The sequence below is a fragment of the Dermochelys coriacea genome, chromosome 6 (assembly GCF_009764565.3).
Source record: "Dermochelys coriacea isolate rDerCor1 chromosome 6, rDerCor1.pri.v4, whole genome shotgun sequence".
Taxonomy (NCBI): domain Eukaryota; kingdom Metazoa; phylum Chordata; order Testudines; family Dermochelyidae; genus Dermochelys; species Dermochelys coriacea.
In genome coordinates, this window is record NC_050073.1 from 122,537,881 (window position 1) to 122,557,491 (window position 19,611).

The 19,611-nt window shown below is 45.4% G+C and overlaps 1 protein-coding gene across 6 annotated transcripts in view; it reads right to left on the reverse strand.

Annotated features, from left to right (window-relative positions):
- Positions 1-19,062, reverse strand: part of FRMD6 (FERM domain containing 6) — an 84,684-nt gene extending 65,622 nt beyond the window's left edge. For 2 of the 6 annotated variants that reach the window (XM_043515901.1, XM_043515903.1), the window contains exons 1-2: positions 18,922-19,060; positions 18,389-18,525 (exon numbers count right to left, since the gene is read on the reverse strand). The gene's annotated coding sequence lies outside the window, so the exon portion shown is untranslated. Of the gene's footprint in view, positions 1-18,388; positions 18,526-18,921 lie in introns of all 6 variants that reach the window. The other 4 variants (XM_043515906.1, XM_043515904.1, XM_043515902.1 and 1 more) reach the window with 4 other exon arrangements.
- Positions 19,063-19,611: the final 549 nt, after the last annotated feature.

The window sequence follows — 19,611 nt, forward strand, 5'->3', positions numbered from 1 at the left end:
CCTCCTTCAAATCCCTCCTTGGAACTCTCCTTTGCTGTGGTGCTTACAAAAAGCGTGATTAGTCTGAGACCAGTGCCGAGCCTCTTGACACAAATTGTCTTACTGCCTCCTTATATTCTGCCAGTCTGTCTGCATCCACCTTTTCTTACACTTGCAGTATCAGCTCCTGGGGACAGGGACTGTCTTTTTGTTCTGTGCTTGTACGCATCTAGCGCAGTGGGGCCTCGGTCCTTGACTGGGGCTCAGAGGTGCTACGGCAATACAAATAAATCAACAAAATGACTAATCTCGAATACCTGAAAAATTGGTTTCCATGTTGAAAGAGATGCAGGCACTTGGGTTTGGTCCAGTAAAACTCAACTTTTAGGCTGACAAGTGTCTTTGAAAGGCACCGTACAACCAGGCTGTGCACACTTATAAAATTCATTAATTTAAAATTCCAAGATCCACTTGCTTTTTTTGACAACCACCTGCGATATGAGGCCATGTCAGATGTAGCAACCAGGCACAAAAATTCCTTTCAATCATGATGCATTTCTAGCAGCCTGTATCCGGGGGGGGGGAATGCTGGACTCTGGAAAATTCTTTTCAAGCATCTGCTTCTTATTTCTACAATGTAATCTTTGATTCCTTCATGCATGGGCCTTCCACAGAGCTCCCTTTGGCACATATGCCGTGCTGTTTACTAGTGAGCGATTCGACTGTGAAATTCCTATTATCTGGTAGCTAAGAATGGAATCTGCACATTTAACTTTGGTTATTCCGTCCCTAAAATATCTGCATCTGTTACCTTTAAGAAGGGTCCTGACTCACTCAACTACCCTGGATGAATTCCATCCATTATTTGATCAAAGGAGGCATTAAAAACGCAGGGCCTGATTTCCAGACAAGCCGAACACTCTCAGCTTCTGCTGACTTTAATTGGATCAGGGGAGAGGGATGCTGAGTTCTTCGGAAAAAAAAAATCAGTCTATAAGGAGCTAATGCTCCCATCCAGCGGTGGATGAATGGGGGTGCAGTGTGGGGGCAGTTTAGCTCCATGTTTTCCCTCGTCTCCGAGCTCATGGAAATCCTTCAGCTCCCACTCCAGAGGGTCAGACCTCCTTCTCCAGACACCACGCGGGAACTGTTGGTGTTCCAAGCACTGTTATCTGCCACTCGGTCTCCTCAATGGGTTGTGCTCTGCTCTGCATAGGGGACGAGGTCGCGGTCGCTTGGCTGCTTAGCAGCAGCGCTACTGAAGTGGAGGTAGATCACAGCTCACCACAGGGGAACAGTGCCCCCTCCCCCCCCACTGCAAAAGCTCTGGGATCTGTGGTTTGAGAGCAGAGCTTTCTGCAGATCCTTGGCTACTGCAGGGTTGGAGGTCCATGCCCCCAGCTCCTCTGTGGTCCCCAACTTCCTGAGCGGACCCCTTGATGGAAACTCCATGAGGTTCACCTTGGAACACACAACCAGGGCCTCTACTCTGCTCATGTGTTTCCTGTGGCCGCAGAAGGCTGGTTATTTCTCACACTGTAGCATCATTTTTCCTCATTAGAGCACAGATTTCTTCCTTCACCCCAATCACATTCCCTGCCAGAAGACACCGAGTTGGCATTGTCATGAGAATGCTATTTGTGACCATGTTCTATGGTCACTATTAAAACGCACGATGAAGGGAGAACACTGAGAACATCAGTTCAGAGCGATCGGCAGATAAACCCTGGAGCTAGTCTGCACTGCTCCGATTCCCCGCAGTGTGTTGTTCTCATTGTGTGACATTTATTCCTCTTCAGAGTGTTACAATAGATTTTCCACCTACTGTATTTAAATAGCAAAGGGATCATCATTGATGGACATGAGAAACGGAGTTCTCAATAAGTCCTTGCATATTTTTACAACATAAATGCCAGCTTAAAATGTTGCCAAATGTTTTTCACACAGCCACCTTAAAGCATTAAATGAACTCACTAGTCACCGACTACTGGCTGAGCCCTTAATTCTTAAGAGCTACTAATAGGATAAAAAGGAATGGATGAATTGAGGGGTTATACAATAAAGATTTGTACAAGGAAAGTAAAGCAAAGCAAGGATGAAATGTCAAGTGAGGGAGAGTGGAAAGATGAAATTTACCATGCTTCATTTCACTCTGGAGGAATTTTATTTTTAAATTTTAAAAATGTCTTCTTCACGATATATCACGTCAGTGTAGGTATGTAGCAAGCTACTGTTACAAGTTTTAAACCCCTCACTTAACACAACTTCTGCTAACCAAAAGATGGATTAATTCAATTCATGTTTGCGGTTGCCACATAATTAAAATTGTCTCCAATTCTGCATGCATTAAAAAGTTTCCATGTACTGTATGCAAGCAGATGAAAAAAGCCTTCATTGGAACAAGAGCTCTACATTATAAATATCAGATTACTTCATCTGCCACAAAAAGCCAGAGATTGGATGTTGGAAAACCAAAGTAGAAAGAGAGAAATAGAGGATTTGCCACATTGAATTAGATGATTGGACCATCAGTTTCCATACCCCACCTCTGGCAGTGGCCGATAACTGATGCTTTGGAGGAAGGAAAAATGAACACGATAGCCAATTATGTGCTGCTGTACATGGGGGAACAATTTGTTCCTGATCATAGCAGATGACTGTCAGATCCTGAGCATCTTAACACTGGTATAAACTTTCTTGGCTTTAATAAAGACAAGAGAGTTACTCCAGATCTACAGCACTGAGGCTGAGATCAGAACCTGGCCCAATCGCTCTGCAACTGACCGTATGATCAGGGTACCCTTATCCACAAACATTAGCAATGGTCACAGTTCTCCAGATCCTTTCTGAAACCCAGCCACAGGATCTGATCTCATGATATCCTTCAGCACTATCGTGCTTATGTCTCATTCTGAAGCCAAGGGGAGCGCTGCCAGAGCACGTACTTCAGGACAGTGAGGATGGAAAGGTAGAGGATGCGCTTACACAGTGAGCTGAAAAGGAAAAGCCAAACCAAACTGTGGACTGCTCTGGGAAGGATGAAGGCAGAATACTGTTTGACCCTTCAAAGAGGACAGATCTTAAGAAAGATAAATGCTCAAAAATGTAAGTCTGATAAGCATGGCAGATCTTGGGAGACAGGCCAGTCCTTGCTTGCAGACAGCCCCCCAACCTGAAGCAAATATTCACCAGCAACCACACACCACACAACAAAAACACTAACCCAGGAACCTATCCTTGCCACAAAACCTGTTGCCAACTCTGTCCACATATCTATTCAGGGGACACCATCATAGGACCTAATCACATCAGCCACACTATCAGAGGCTCATTCACCTGCACATCTACCAATGTGATATATGCCATCATGTGCCAGCAATACCCCTCTGCCATGTACATTGGCCAAACCAGACAGTCTCTACATAAAAGTATAAATGGACACTAATCAGACATCAAGAATTATAACATTCAAAGACCAGTCGGAGAACACTTCAATGTCCCTGGTCACTCAATTACAGACCCAAAAGTGGCAATACAACAACAACAACAACAACAACAAAAACTTCAAAAATTGACTCCAACAAGAAACTGCTGAATTGGAATGAATTTGCAAACTGGACACCATTAAATTAGGCTTGAATAAAGACAGAGTGGATGGGTCATTACACAAAGTAAAACTATTTCCCCATGCTTATTTTTCCCCCCCTACTATTACTCACACCTTCTTGTCAACTGTTGGAAATGGGCCATCCTACAAAAGGTTTTTTTTTCCTCCTGCTGATAATAGCTCACCTTAACTGATCACTCTTGTTATAGTGGGTATGGCAACACCCATTTTTTCATGTTCTCTGTGTGTATACATCTTCCTACTGTATTTTCCACTGCATGCATCTGATGAAGTGGGTTTTAGCCCACAAAAGCTTATGCTCAAATAAATGTGTTAGTCTCTAAGGTGCCACAAGTCCTCCTCATTCTTTTTGCTGATACAGACTAACACGGCTGCCCCTCTGAAAGATGGCTTTATGCTTCCTTTGCTGTCCCATGATCCTGGGGCAGGCTGGGTTCTGATTCAGCCCCCAACCAGATTACAGCTGCTTCAAGACTGCTCTAAATTTGTACCTGTGACATGTACAAGAATCTGAATTTCTCCTAAGAGAAAATCCCATGACTGTTCATTTTACCACATAGCAGAGTCCCTAGCAAAGACAGCCAGTATTCTGAGAACAGGCTTTGTCCCACACTAGCAATGCAAAAGCAGGAGCTGGCCCTAAAGCCCATGTAATTTATCATACTTCCATTTTCAAGCTGCATAAGATGCGTGTAAATTACCCTTATGAGGGGAAATCATTTCAGTTGTCTTCTTTTCTTTACCTCAGTACCAATGCAATTAAATGGTGTACCCCGGCCCCTGAAAAAGATGCACACAGAAAACTGATGGTGCCCAGTTTCCACTGCCATGCATCAGCCCCAACAATTCAAAAAACTGTTCAGATTTGCTACTGATCTTGGGCCTTCACTCCCCCGCCTGGTGTAAAGTTTATTCTCACCTTGGAAATGTCTGCATGACCCCCAGGATTAACAGGAATATCTGGAAAGAACTTCCAAACACATCAAGGCCAGAATTCTTGTGTCAAAGTCAGTTTCTGCCCAAGCTAAATTAGGACTGTTCATTTAGGATCAAAGGGGTGGCACTCTTAGGATTTAAATAAGTGTTTCTGCAGGTGCTTCTGATCTATCCTGGGCAGCTGAACCCTTACATTTTGGGGCAAAGCTTGTAGAGAAGCCCTGCATCTCATGATAGAAGTTACCCAATGTAAACATATGAAGGCCGTATGCTGCAGCACAAAATAAAAGCACTGGACAAGTCATTGCTAGTGTAACTCCAGTAAAGCCAATGCTGTTACTCCAGGGAGGTGTACCCCAGCTTAGGTGTTCAGCAAACAGCGCTTGGGGACACTAGTTATTGCCAGGGTGGGGAGCTATTGGAGGGGGAAGGCAGAAGTCACATGGGGCCTGATTCTCCTTTGCCCTGCACTTTGGGCACTCGTTTACTCCACCGCATAGCCAAGCTTTCCACGTGATTTGCACAAATAAAAACGAGCGCACAAGGGCCCCGATCCAGTTCCCACTGACGTCAAGGCCCCGCATTGCCACCAACAGGAGCTGAATCAGGATCAAGATACAGGGCAATCGAGAATGAGGAATGAGCTTTGAAAGATTTAAAAAAACCCGAACATCCATATAAACATGAAAACTGACAGGTTTCAGAGTAGCAGCCATGTTAGTCTGTATTCGCAAAAAAGAAAAGGAGTACTTGTGGCACCTTAGAGACTAACAAATTTATTTGAGCACAAGCTTTCGTGAGCTACAGCTCACTTCATCGGATGCATCCGATGAAGTGAGCTGTAGCTCACGAAAGCTTATGCTCAAATAAATTTGTTAGTCTCTAAGGTGCCACAAACTTTTCTTTTTACTGAAAACTGAGTAAGTTCCCCAGTATCAGCCCAAATTCTCCTCTCAGCTCTGGTGTAAATCCAGTGACCTGGCCCCCATAACCACCATATCTGAACGCCTTGGTGTCTATTTCTCCTCACAACTCCTGGTAAGTTTCACACTCTACTGATCACTGTGGAGCTACTCTGCTGTCACTCCTGCAGCACCCAGGGTTTCAGACACCTCTGCAGATGGATTACCCCTTGCAACCCCTTAAAAGCCCTTCTCATTGGAATTTACAGAGCCCCAGCTGAGCTGCACTGCACGGGACAGTCTGTCAGTGATACTACTTGCAAAGGAGATTTGGCTGAAATCATGTGTCATTTGCTCTGTTCAAACACAGAAACAAAACAAACAGATATCTTGAAAAGGGAGAACAGTTCCTGCTGCACAACACAGCATCAGTCATATCTGTGCTGGTTTGGATGCAGAACGCTTGGCAGTTTTCAAGGTCCAGAGCCTCATCTGGTATCAATTGGCAAAGTATAGATCTGTATAGCTCCATTGTAACTATGCAAAATCTACACCAGCTGAGGAGCTGGCCTTTCATGTTCATCTGTAAAGATACACCTTCATCTGCAGCCAATTTCCTGAGGAAACACATTTCTGAAGGCTCAACCATTCAGGTCCAAATCCCGGTTGCTTTGTGCACATAAAACACCCACTGACAACTGCACCAATAAGGCATTTTGTCTGCAGTAAGTTGTTACCCCCAAGGAGAAAAACAACAGCTTGTTTAATGGGTCCTAGAATTGAGAATTGCTAAATCTTCTTTGTTTCAACCCAACACCACGTCATGCTAACAAACAGGTGTCCTGAAATATTTGCTTCTGAATCTTTGGGGCGAAGTGTAATTTCCTACAAAAAGACGAGAACCAAAACCATTTCTGATTGCTACCAACCCCGAAAATATTTGAACACATGACATTCCACTAGATGTACATGCTGCTGAATAAAGGCAACACTGCAAAAAGCAATGGAAATACATGGGGCCTGCTGCTTTATCCACACATAATTGAAATGTTGTGGTTTTTTTTGTTTTAATCATACCAAGTAACAAGAACAGAAAGGACCTGACATAAGGCAGCATATGACAAACTGCGGTACCGTAAATAGTCTTTGTTTTAGACCTTGCTATGTGGGGGTTGGATGCCTGAGGGATTTGGTACTAACTAAGGGACTGGCGCGCTGGTGATCAGTGTCCAGTTCCTGGCTCTGACGGACTCCCTGTGTGACACTGAGTAAATCACTTTGTCCACTCTGTGCCTCGGTTCCCCTATCTGGAAAATGGGGATAACAATGCTTCCCTTTCTCCCATGCTTTGTCTGTCTTGCCTATTTAGGCTGCAGAGACCGAACGTTCAGAAGTGCCCACTACTCGCAAGTTCCCAGCTTGAGATGCTGAGCCCCTGCAGTGCCAACTGGTGTCAGTGGGAGCGGCAGGTGCTGCGCAAATTTGACAATCAGGCACCCAAAGGGAGCAGCCACCTATTTCTGAAAGTTTGGCAGCATCTGGCGGTCCCTGGATGTTAAGCCTGAACTGCTGTGCAGGGCTGGTGGGGCAGTGTAGGGAAGCTCCCGCTGCCCACGATGCACATGTGGGACCAAGCCCTGTTCTTTTTAGTCAAGCACAGACTCGGCAGGAGCTTTGCTTGAGCAAGGTCTGTTCGTTATGGAGTGAGACAAAGAGCTCCAGGCAGTAGGGCTCTCAACATCACACCTTCCATGGGCCATATTGGGACACGACCCTCCCTACTCCCCTGTGCTTCCTATCCTTATCCCAGGCAGGCCACAGACTGAGGGGGGAGAGCAGCCCCCGTGGAACAAGGAGTGGGTGGGGCCCTGTCTCTGCCCTGACTCACAACACACGAGTCCATACAGCAGACGTAATCTGTGCCAGGCAGAGGGCTGAGGCAGGTACCTTGTTCCAGAGGAGCTGGGGGGTGGGAGAGCCAGGGACCAGGGTGTGACTGAGTCACAATTCACTCTCCTGTCTGTTCCTAGGGCAGAACCTATAAGGGTACGTCTACACTGCAATTAAACACACGCGGCTGGCCCATACCAGCTGACGTGGGCTCAGGCGAAGGGGCTGTTTAATCGCAGTGTAGATGTTCAGGCTTAGGCTGGAGCCCCTGCTCCAGGACCCTGCGAGACAGAGGGTCCCAGAGCTCTGGCTGCAGCCCAAGCCTGAATGTCTTGAGCCCCGTCAGCCGAGTCAGCTGGCCTTGGCGTCTAATTGCTGTGCGGACATACCCTAAATCCTGCCCCTACACTCAGGGCTCATGGTGAAGCCACAGACTAATACGGAGGTATTAATGTATCCATCTTCCACAGTGAACACCACCAAGATAAACCTGTGCGCTGTCCATTTGTTTCCCCCCAAATCTTTCCCAAGTGCTTAAACCTTCAAGTACAATTTTTAAACCGTACAAAGAGCTGCAGCTGAACACAACGGCATGGATGCGTCTGAACAGCTTTAAAGGGAGGGGCGGCAGTTAGCGCAGACAGACTGGGGGATTTGCCTTGATGACAGCGACAACTCAACCACCATCTCCAGAAGAGGTGCGCAGCCTGGCTGCACTAACCCCATGCAAAACACAGACTAATTCTGGGTCCGTTCCACCAACTCTTACTCGCGTAAGCAGTTCTTGCTCCGGCAGCGCTCTCATAGGATCCAGGGGCAACGCCTGAGTGAGGAAGGGCCCAATCCTGCCAGCCTACGTGGTTACATTTTCACTGTGGGTTGGATCATGCATGGTGCTGAATGCCCTCAACTCCCATGCAAGTCAGTGGGAGCTTAGAGCGCTCAGCACGTTGCAGGATCATGCCCCGAGCATAGAACAGGGACAGAGTCCATGCTGCGCTTCCCAGGGGGGCACAACACACAAGGAACGACTTGGGGGAAGGTCGGGGGCAAAGAGGGCTATCAGCCATTTCTGCATCCCCCATATTCTCGGTCAGCTGGGGGCTGATGCGGTTTCTGGCACAGATGCTACCCACGCTGCTGATGGACTGCCCCGCAGCCTGGAGCAACCCAGAATCTTCATAACAGTCAGTGCTGCAGAAACACCTCGCCAGCCCCAGACACTGCCCCATCACCAGGCTCTGCAAGGGTTGAGGGCCATGTAGTCCTGCACTGCTCTGGTACCAGGAGGATTACCCCCCAGCAAGTTGCAGTGCCTTTACAATCCCAATATACCTCCAGAGTGGGGAATAAGGACCCAGGGCCAGAATCCCACCCCCCTCTCTTTATACAGAAGTAACAAACCAGCACCAAGAACATAACATCCCAAGAACTACTGAATAGATTATTTAATTCTGGGGCACTTGGGCTTGATCCTGCAGCCTTTTCCCATTGAGTGTAGTCAGATCTCTCATTCAAGAGCTCATATGGGTGAGGGCTGCAGGCCTGGGCTCAATTTGTAGCAGTTTGGGGCCCTGATGAATTTTTCTGCCTGGGAAATCACAGAAGTCCTTAAAAATCTCCTTTCAGTGGACAAGGTTAGTGGACTTCTCTCAAGGATGCCTCATGTCTTTTCTTAAAGGGGCTATGTCACTAAACAAAACCGCACAACCTGTAAACACACGGAGCCCTTTCCTGGGGGAGAAGCATGGCATTAAACACTGCACCCAATACTGCATCCTTGAAAACTCCCACTGATGTCAATGGGAAGTTTGCAAGAGCAGATATACAGGATCAGACCTATATGTACGAGATCAGTGGGAGCAAAAGCATAAAGATGAAGTGAAGTCTACAGGGAGCTTTGCCTCTGATCAAATGGGAAGCAAGTTCAGGACCTATGATCAATTGTCTTCCTACACCACAGTAAGCATGCCACTCTTTTTTGGCTCTTGTTTCCCTCCAGCGTATCCTTACAGAAGTTCCTATGTGTTGTTTTGCTTTATAGCCATAACTAGTGAAACGGTTAGTAGTAAGACATGGAGCATCCCTTATCCCATACAAATGATTAAATAGCGACACTAAGGCAGAGCTATGTTTATCATTTTTTAATATTCTTAAATAGTAAAATTTCAGGAACAAAATCTTACTATTTTGTCCCAACACTGGTGCAACATACAATATCTTTCCCTCTGATGTATAATAAATCCCAGCAAAGCTGAGCTCACCCTGGCATAGCACAAAAGTGGCACTACATTGTCAATGAATATTTTTCCACAGGCAGTGTGGTACATTCACCCCAGGACTGTAATTAGCGAGGAGACTTTGAAGGCTATAACTCTTCCTGTTTTGAAATGACCCATGTAATATTAATCAATAGAATGGGTAAGTTGAGCACAAATATAGTGCAATTTAAGGATGGCTTGTTGTATCTGGATGGAAACAATTATCCTACAAGGCAGGAGCTTAGGAGGGGAGACATAGTTATGTTTAAAATAGAGGCTGCTGGGTATTAGCGAAGAATCAGAAGAGCTAACTGGATCAATTAGTATTGCAGTTAATAGGCAGGGGTATCACGTACCAGGCCAGCTGGCACAATTTACACTGTGTTTGTATCCAGAAGTTCCAATCTGTACTGATGACATTGTTAAGGGGGAACAGACAAAGAATTTCTGGACAAGAAGGCGGCACTCAGCTAAATAAGTCCTGTCCCGTTTGTTTATTTTAGCCACATGGCCAATCCTTCAGCAGTCTCTCCCTCTAACTTATCTCGTCAAAATATCCTGTTCCCTCTTGATTTCCTATTTATAGATGCCTAAACTTTAAGGTCAGAAGGGACAATCATGATCATCTAGTTTGACCTCCTGCACATTGCAGGCCACAGAACCTCACCCACTCATTCTTGTTATAAACCCCTAACCTCTGGCTGAGTTACTGAAGTCGTCAAAGTAACTTTATACCATGAAGGTTTAAAGACCAAGTTACAGAGACTCCACCATTTACACGAGTTTAAACCTGCAAGTGACCAGTGCCCTAGGCTGTAAGGGAAGGCAAAAACCCCCCAGGATCTCTTCCAGTCTGACCCAGGGGAAAATTACTTCCCAACCCCAAATATGGTGATCAGTTAGACCCTTAGCCTGTGGGCAAGACCCCTCAGCCAGACACGTGGGAAAGAACTCTGTAGTAACTCAAACCCCTCCTCATCTAATGTCCAATCACCAGCCACTGGAGATATTTGCTGCTAGCAGTCACAGATCAGCTACATGCCATTTTAGTCAGTCCCATCATACCATACGCTCCATAAATTATCAAGCTCAGTCTTGAAGCCAGTTGGGCTCAACCAGCTTTATTAAACCCTTCACAAGATTTCACTGGTCACTTCCAAGTTTTCTTTTTTCCTTTTTCAGAGCAGGTGCTCTGCAGGGCATGGGACTGTGGGTGGGATTTAGAAAAGTGCCTCAGGCAGCGAGGTGCCCAGTTCCAACAGACATCAAGGGGAGTTGGGCACCTCATTCCAGCTTGGGTCTTCCTGTGTGAAGAGTAGGGACTAATACATCTGAGGCCAGACATGGAAACTCTAGCTCATAATTAACAGTACTGTTGGGCAGATTTTTAAATGTATTTAGGCACCTAACTCATTGACTTCCATGGAAGTTAGGCATTTAAATATCTTTTAAAATCTGGCCTTAACACCACAAGCAAGCCCGCTGAAATCACTGCAGCGATGCCCTTTGTCCCAATCTGGTCCAGAATAAGGACGATGAATAAATTCAAGCTTTTAGCCTCTCTCGTAACTATGTACGTCGCCTCTTACATAGAGCTTTTCACAACAAATCTAACAGGAAAGAGAGAACATGTATACAAAAGGATATTTCCCACAAGCCCCATTGGACATCCCTTACTCATGGGAGCAGTTCCAATGAAGATACTGGGATGACCCGCTTGAGTGACAGCTACTTAGTGTGAGGGTGCAGAATTGGGTTCTTTAAAAGAACTCTGCAAGTAATATGCGAAAGCATGCGTTTGAATAAGGGACTTCTCCCTCCACGGCTTCTCTTTCTACAGTTAAGTAATAATAAGCGTTTTATGAAATCACAGCCACGGGAATGTCTGGGATGTCATATATTCACAAAAAGAAAAGGAGTACTTGTGGCACCTTAGAGACTAACAAATTTATTAGAGCATAAGCTTGAGCTGTAGCTCACGAAAGCTTATGCTCTAATAAATTTGTTAGTCTCTAAGGTGCCACAAGTACTCCTTTTCTTTTTTGCGAATACAGACTAACACGGCTGCTACTCTGAAACCTGTCATACATTCAGGCATTATGATTTGGCTGCAGGAAGAGGCAGAATCCATTTGTTTATCCACAACTGTATTAAGCAACACAAATGATAAGTGGAAATATTCAGAACCCAGTTATGATCCCACATTATACTGAGAATTGTCTTTAAAATCAGCAACCATCTTAGTTGTTTATGCTGCACTCCTTCCATGGCAATATCTTTCTAATGGAAAGGCATCCAAAACGCAACGAAGAATTCTAGACAATATCTCCCCTATGCCTAGCACAACAACAGAATATAAATCCAAAGAAATGATTTTCTCTGTCTGTGACGCATTCCTGTACCTTGTTTATTTTCCATTGGACTCAAACAGTGAGCTGACGGATTCAAGGATTTTTCCACAACATACTTTCAAGCCCAGAACCTCAAAAAGATATTTTAACTCCTAACTTCCATTAAAATCAATGCAAGTTAGAAGTCTAAATACTTCGGAGGATCTGGGTATAGATCCTTTTCCTCATCAGTAATATACACTGCACGACTGCTCCTTTACATACACACCCAATGCGTAATTAGTAATGAAAGAGGTGCCGAGCCTCAAGCAATTTTACCTTCATAATGGATGCAGCAAGCCCAGAGGTGTCAGAGCCATGAACTGCTGAGCCTAGAGGTGCCGGGGCCCAGCCTTGGCACACATTAAGCACTGCACACCCACATAGGTGATATACAGACAAGCATAGTGGTGGCAAGAGTAAACCATAAGGTAACATGCTGACCGTAATTAAAAATATTTTGTCCCTGGTTGCTAACGTAACTGTTGCCATCGGTGTCAATCAAGAAAAAAAATATAACATTTCCTTAGAAATTCCATTTGAAAATTTACCTCGTTCCATTTGGTTTGTTTGGTTTTGCAACAGAGCAGCAGATTGATTCATCTACTTGTCTCCAGGCTCCTGGTCCCCTACTTAAATATTTACATCATTGCAGTATTTGAGCACCCACAGAAAGACTAATGAGTTGACTGGAACTTCTACTGGGGTTATTACTCTCCTCCAGAAGTTTCACAAAGGAAATGTTTCCCTATACCAGTAAATCTCTCGTAAACTCTTTCCAACTAAGAATTCTCGTTCTCCATCACTTTTTAAAATGGACCATTCTTTTCTTCACCTTCTATTTACTGGGATTATAGATGAGAATCCTGCCTTGAACTCCTTAATCCAAGAACCAACCTTTCCTTTTTGGTCCAATGAAAGTACTTTTAATTTGTTTATATTTTTTCCTCCTAGAATGCTCTTTCCTGCTAGAATGTTTACATTGTTGAAAGCCTTCTGTGTATTGCTCCTACTACTCTTCATATTCCTTCTTAACTCCATTGACAACCGTTGCCCTTTCCCTTGTTTAGGCTTCCCCAGGATGAATATCAGGTGCAGTTTCTTCAGCTGTTTATTAGCTACATCTCCTTTTTCCCCATCCAACATTACAGAACTAGAGCCAGAACAGTTTAGTACTTTGCAACAGAGAAAAATAGTATCCACCTACAACATGGTCCAAACGGTATCAACACTGCAAGATAATCAAAAGCTTCTTGGAAGGCACATGATGGGCCTGACCAAAATCTGCTGAAACAGGGGTTCTCAAACTTCATTGCACCGCAACCTCCTTCTGACAACAAAAAATTCCTTCCCGACCCCAGGAGGGGGGACTGAAGCTCCGGGTGTGTGGGAGGGGGACAAAGCAAAACCCTGAGCCCCACCGCCCCGGGAAGAGGTCAAACCAAAGCCAAAGGCTTCAGCCCCACCCAGGGGGCCTGTAACCTGAGCCCCGCCACCCAGGCTGAATCCCAGAGGCTTTGGCCCCGAGCTGCTGCAAGTCTAAGCCGGCCCTGGCGACCCCATTAAAATGGGGTTGCAACCCACTTTGGGGTCCCAGAAAGACTTTAATGGGTTTTTGACAGACTCTACTAAACAAACTCCATTCATGCTGAAATGAACAGAATCTGATCCTTCAAGATTGAGGCCCAATCTTGTTCTCACTGAAGTCCATTGCAGCTTCGCCCTAACTTCAAATGGGAGAAAGATTAAACCATAAGGAATTACTTTTTAATCCCTGAAATTATCTTCAATGGTATTCCATAAATGAGCAACCAAATGGCCAAAAACAGAATGGTATTGAGGTGTTTTTCTAAAAGTGACTCAATATTGCCTTTCTTAAATAATCCTGTATAAATTTAGCATCCTTACAATGAGTACACACTACAAATTACATTACTGGCTGCTTACATTTCAGATGGAAATAACCTCTCCCAAACCAGAGCAGCAATGTGCTTTGTTTCAATTGACAATGTTAATAAACTTCAGTTCCTCAGCAGAAACAGGGAAATGCTGATTGTTTAAAAGAAACTTTATAAACCAGAAAGCGCATAAAGCTAGATTAACAACCAGGCAGATATTTTAACAGCCATAATTTGTAATTCCATCTGGGGTCCACAGCATTTAAAAAACAGGGAGGAAGAAGTTGAGATCATCTTAATTTGAAATTCACATATATTTTTACATCTGGTCTGAATTAATCTGTTCAGAGCACTGACTTTCTTGTAAAGGAATAATTGCTTACAGATTTTGATTTAAAAGAAAATTTCATAGAATCTCAGAACCACAGGGTTAGAAGGGACCGCAAGGGTCATCTAGTCTAACCCCCTGCCAAGATGCAGGACTTGTTGTGGAATTCTTAGTTTGAATAAACTAAGAGTTAAAAATGAATATGACCAAGAACTCCCTTACAAAGTGAGATTAGAAACAAAGTACATGTGTCCAAATCTGAACTCACAATCAAAAGTAGCTGAGTTAAAGGAAATAGCCTCAGTTTCAAGCATTTTGTCCAAAAAGGCCAAACTAATCCACAAACTTATCCTCCATTTAAGAGAGTCAGAGATTTTATATAGGTTTCAGAATAGCAGCCGTGTTAGTCTGTATTCGCAAAAAGAAAAGGAGTACTTGTGGCACCTTAGAGACTAACAAATTTATTAGAGCATAAGCTTTCGTGAGCTACAGCTCACTTCATCGGATGCATTTGGTGGAAATTTATATAAATTATATAAATTTATATAAGCAGTGTTAAATCAACCTAGGAATAGAAAAGGTCTGGCAGTTCAATCCGCAGAGTTTTGTAATTTTTCTTATCAGGAAAAAGGCTTCGGCTTGGCGTGAAAACATTCTTATGAAAGTAAAATACATCAGCCACATACAAAAAGCTGACTCCTGTCCCAACAAGACAGCAAACACATTCAAATATTTTGGCTGCACTAGGCAAGTTCTTCACACTGACTAAATAGGTGGGGCAAGTAACACCACTTCTCACTAAAGTTGCCTGACACTTCTCATTATAAGATCTTGTTTTCCATTGCTGACAAAGTTGCCAAACTTTAACCATTTGGACTGAAATTTTTCATACTGGGTGTTTGCCTCAGACAGTTTTTTTTGGGGGGGTGGGGACGGGAGCGGGTATTGTAAATTAAAGCCAAAATGGTTCTGTCATTTCTGAGAATGAGACTAGGGAAAAATACATTGTTTTGCCCACGTTACAACATTCTGCTGACTTTTTTTTCTGAAAAGCTCTAGCGTCCCCAGGCTTTGGAGCACAAAACTTAATTTGGCAGAGGGGTGGCCTTTGTGCAAGGGATGTGCCTTTTGTTGTCCCCATAAAGAACTGCCCAAATTCGGCCAAGTTATAAGCCTCTGGGGGGGGGGGGGGGGGGGGGGAATCTCAGTTTGCACATGCTCAGTAGAAACTTAGATTTTAGCAGCTAAAAGACACTAACGTTTCTGTTCACACTGAGCATGCTCCAGTCTACAGCTCAGCAATACTTTCCCTGAAACTGCAGCTCTGGGCGAGGCATGTAATTAAAGACTGTATCATAATACTCATGCACAAGGAGGCAAATTAAGGTTGCACAGGCAACCTGAATTCTGGTTTTTCCTAACTTCTGAATGCTTAGCAAATACTTAGCAAACTTAATAGCGTTCTTTTAATATAGTTTTTTTTGTGTACAATAAATATTTTTTAGAAGAGCTGCTAAGTCCTACAGCAGAGATGACCCATACCTGCCAACAGTTGGGGGTGGGGAGGGGAGGAGGCTGAGCGAGGGCAGCCCTGGCTTCGGTTGTGTTACTGAGCATGCCTCAAGCCACGTGGATTATGCTCAGTACAAGCCAAGCAGCAAAACTAGGGGGAGAGGGGAGGGCGGGGCATGTGACCCTGCATACTGCCCCCTATCATGAGTAACCTTTCCCCTACAGCAACTCTAAACTTGCACACTCAACTTTTCCCCCTTACAACAATGTTGCTCACATACATTTTGGGCATGTCTACACTACAGCAGCACAGCTACTGGGGTTTCTCAGTCACTGTAGTAAATCCACTCCTCAAGAAGCGGTAGCTAGGTCTATAGAAGAATTCTTCCATCGACCAAGCTGCATCAACAGTGGAGATTAGATCGACCTAACTATGTCGCACACAGCAAAAAAAATTTCACAGCCCTGAGCAATGTAGCTAGGTCAGTCTAATTTTTAGGCAAAGACCAGGCCTGCCTGTCTGCTTCAGCAGTGCTTCCATGAGAAATGACAGATCTGCTGATTGCTGTAGTCACCCACTGGTCAGATTTTTATCTACTCTTGCAAGTCAATTAAAACACTAACTCAAACTCTAGGTATTTGGCTGCCTGGACAAGATAGCATGCAGATAAAATAACTAGATAATAGCGCTCTACTGTAGACGTCTTTCTTGCTGATATATTACTCCAAAAAGTTTAAAATACAGATTTTAAAATATTTCATTTTACTTTCTGAAAAATGTATTACTTTATTTTCAGTACTCAGTACAAGAGTAAATATTTTAGGCCCTGATTCCACAAAGACTCAGGTTCACATATAACTTTACTCATGTGAATAGCCCCAAACGTTACCCCCAAACTGAGGCACTCAAAAATCACTAGTCACACTAGGAAATCTTGGGGTAATATGTCCCAGTTTAGAGGGTAACTTGCTCCCTATTGGACTACTCTCATGAAGAAAGTATATTTGCAGGACTGGGACCTAAATTTCCACTTTCTCACCAACAAAGTGCATCATTAAAAGGCTAAGCAGTTTTATCTACCAGACTTCCATAATCCAGAGAGGATTCTTCTTTTATCGGTCACACATTTTAACAGAACTGTCGTATCAGTTTACTTATACGGTGTTTTCCTACAAAATGCTAATAATGCGTTATGAAATCATCAAACTAACCCTCATAATTCGCTTTAGGATCCCATCCCTACCCCCACAAAATGGTTAGCAGAACTACTGATTAAAACATGAGCAGGCAAAGGCTAAATCTAATTTTGAGTAAATCCTACTCATATTAACGAGCAGCTATATTGATGTCAATAGGCCTACTAGTGCAGGAGTAAGAACTGCTCCTGTGAGTTAGGCTAGGAAATGCAGAGAGCCGAAATGACAGTTCAATATGGAAAAGTCTTCCTCTAGAAGTACGGATGCTGTTAAATTTCAACTCCCAGAAATCACTAAAAGGAAATGACTAACATTCTTGGAAAATGAAGCAACTTGCAGTTTCTCCAACACCACTTACTAATCCCTAAAATTGTGCCCTGTGGCAATAAAGAGTAGTTCATGCAATAAACAGCAACATTAAAATAGATGCATATGAAACCAAAACACTGAAAATGTCTATATTTCTCAAAGGAAATGAACAATCCATGGAGATTTTATTACATCATCTCAGCTTTTCAAATTACCGCATTGAAAAGAATAAAAAAACCCCAACATTTAAACTCAAACTTGTATAGGACAAACAAACAAAAAGAGTTTTGAACGTTACCCTGCTAGAAATAATGGAATCTACTAACTGGGTTGATTTTTATTTTCAAAGAAAGCTATTTCTGCGGCTACATTTGCATCATATTAAATCCCTCACCAAGACATTGGCTTTAGCAAAAACGTCAAGGTTCCTACGATCACCAATTTAACAGGTGATCTGTCTAACAAACGGCCAGTCTTCATTTGAGCTTTAAAATCTCCTTGCTTTGACACATTTTCACCAGTTGGTGCCTTCCATTCTTATTAGGGTCAATGGGCTTGCAACTTAACATACCTCACGAAAGTTTATGCTCTAATAAATTTGTTAGTCTCTAAGGTGCCACACGTCCTCCTTTTCTTTTTGCAAATACAGACTAACACGGCTGCTACTCTGAAACCTATATAAATCTCCCCACTGTATTTTCCACCAAATGCATCCGATGAAGTGAGGTGTAGCTCACGAAAGCTTATGCTCAAATAAATGTGTTAGTCTCTAAGCTGCCACACGTCCTCCTTTTCTTTTTGCGAATACAGACTAACACGGCTGCTACTCTGAAACCTATATAAATCTCCCCACTGTATTTTCCACCAAATGCATCCAATGAAGTGAGGTGTAGCTCACGAAAGCTTATGCTCAAATAAATGTGTTAGTCTCTAAGGTGCCACACGTCCTCCTTTTCTTTTTGCGGATACAGACTAACACGGCGGCTACTCTGAAACCTATAAGGTTTTCTGAAACACCCAGCTTCTGCCAAGCAGGTCCCTTTCAGGTCTCACCCAAACACAGAGGCACCCCAAATCACTAGCCACTTTTGCAAACGATGGCTCCTAATTATTTGCATTTTAGCAGCGCCCTCTATGTTCAGGTCACTGTCTACACACCTGCCCTGAAGAGTTTCTGCCAGGCTCGCACTCCCCGTACATGTCATGCAAAGTGCCAAGAAAAGCGAGGACCTTCTCATGATTAGTTTTCGCGTAACTCCGGGAAGCCCCCCCCCCGGGCCAGGGCCAGGACCTCACTGTGTAAACCCGAGACAAAAAGCTAATCAATGCCTCAAACGAGCGTATCTTTATAATCCAAGTCTAAGCCAAGCGGGACCCTGGGACAGCAGAGGGGCTGGGCAGAGCCCTGCCAGGCTGCTCCAGGGTGGGCACTGCAGGGACACGCCGTGCCCACAGCCCCCGTCCCGCCGCAGGTCCTCGGACGAAACCGAGCCCCCGCAGCGGCCCCGCCCGCCAGGGCCCGGCTCCGCAGACCCAGCCGCCGGGGAGCCGCCCCGCAGCCAGGCGGTGGGACAAGGGTCCCGGGAAGGGAAGGGGGCGCCGGCCCAGCGGGGCTCGGCCCGCGGGGGCTCCCGCCACCCGCTCCCCCGACGCGCCTCCCTTCCCAGGCCGGGTTCGAGCCGCCGCGGTACCTGGGCGAGAGTCCCCCGGGCTGCCGCGCGCCGGCTCCCCGCTTCCTCCCGCCGGCCCCAGAGCGCGGCCAGCTCCGGAACGCGGCCCCCGGCGCCGCCGGCCGGGAACGTACCAAGCCCTGGCTGCGGGGGAGGAGAGAGGCGGGCGGGGGGCAGGGCCCGGCGAGGAGAGGCGCAGCGCCCCCCGCCGACACGGCGCAGGCAGGCCCCAGGGCCGCCGCCGCCGCCTCCTCTCCCCCCCCCCCCCCCCCCCGGCGCTGCGGCTCGGACCCCTCCGCGGGGCAGCCCTTGGTACAGCCCCGAGCGCCGCCCCCTGCAGCCTCTGAGGGCATGTCTACACTGAGCGGCGGGAGTGACTCCGGATTGAGCCTCAGGCTGACTGGGTCAGCGAGCCCCCAGCAGCCGCGACCCAGGACCCTACGGGGGGGGGGGGGAATCAGAGCCTGAGTCCTGCTGTGACTGGGGTCCCAGCCCAGCAAAGGCAAGTTTTGACGAGCAAATAGTCAGCGGGTTGTAAACCAAACGCAGAGCGGTTCCACTGAGATCGGCTCAAACCATGGAGTAGTTTTCTGCACAGCCACAGTTTGTGTTGCCTGATTATATTATGCAAGCACCTGCCCACAGGGGCTGGAACTAGGGGTGCAGCTGCACCCCCTGCCTTGAAGCAGGTTCCATTATATATTGGGGTTA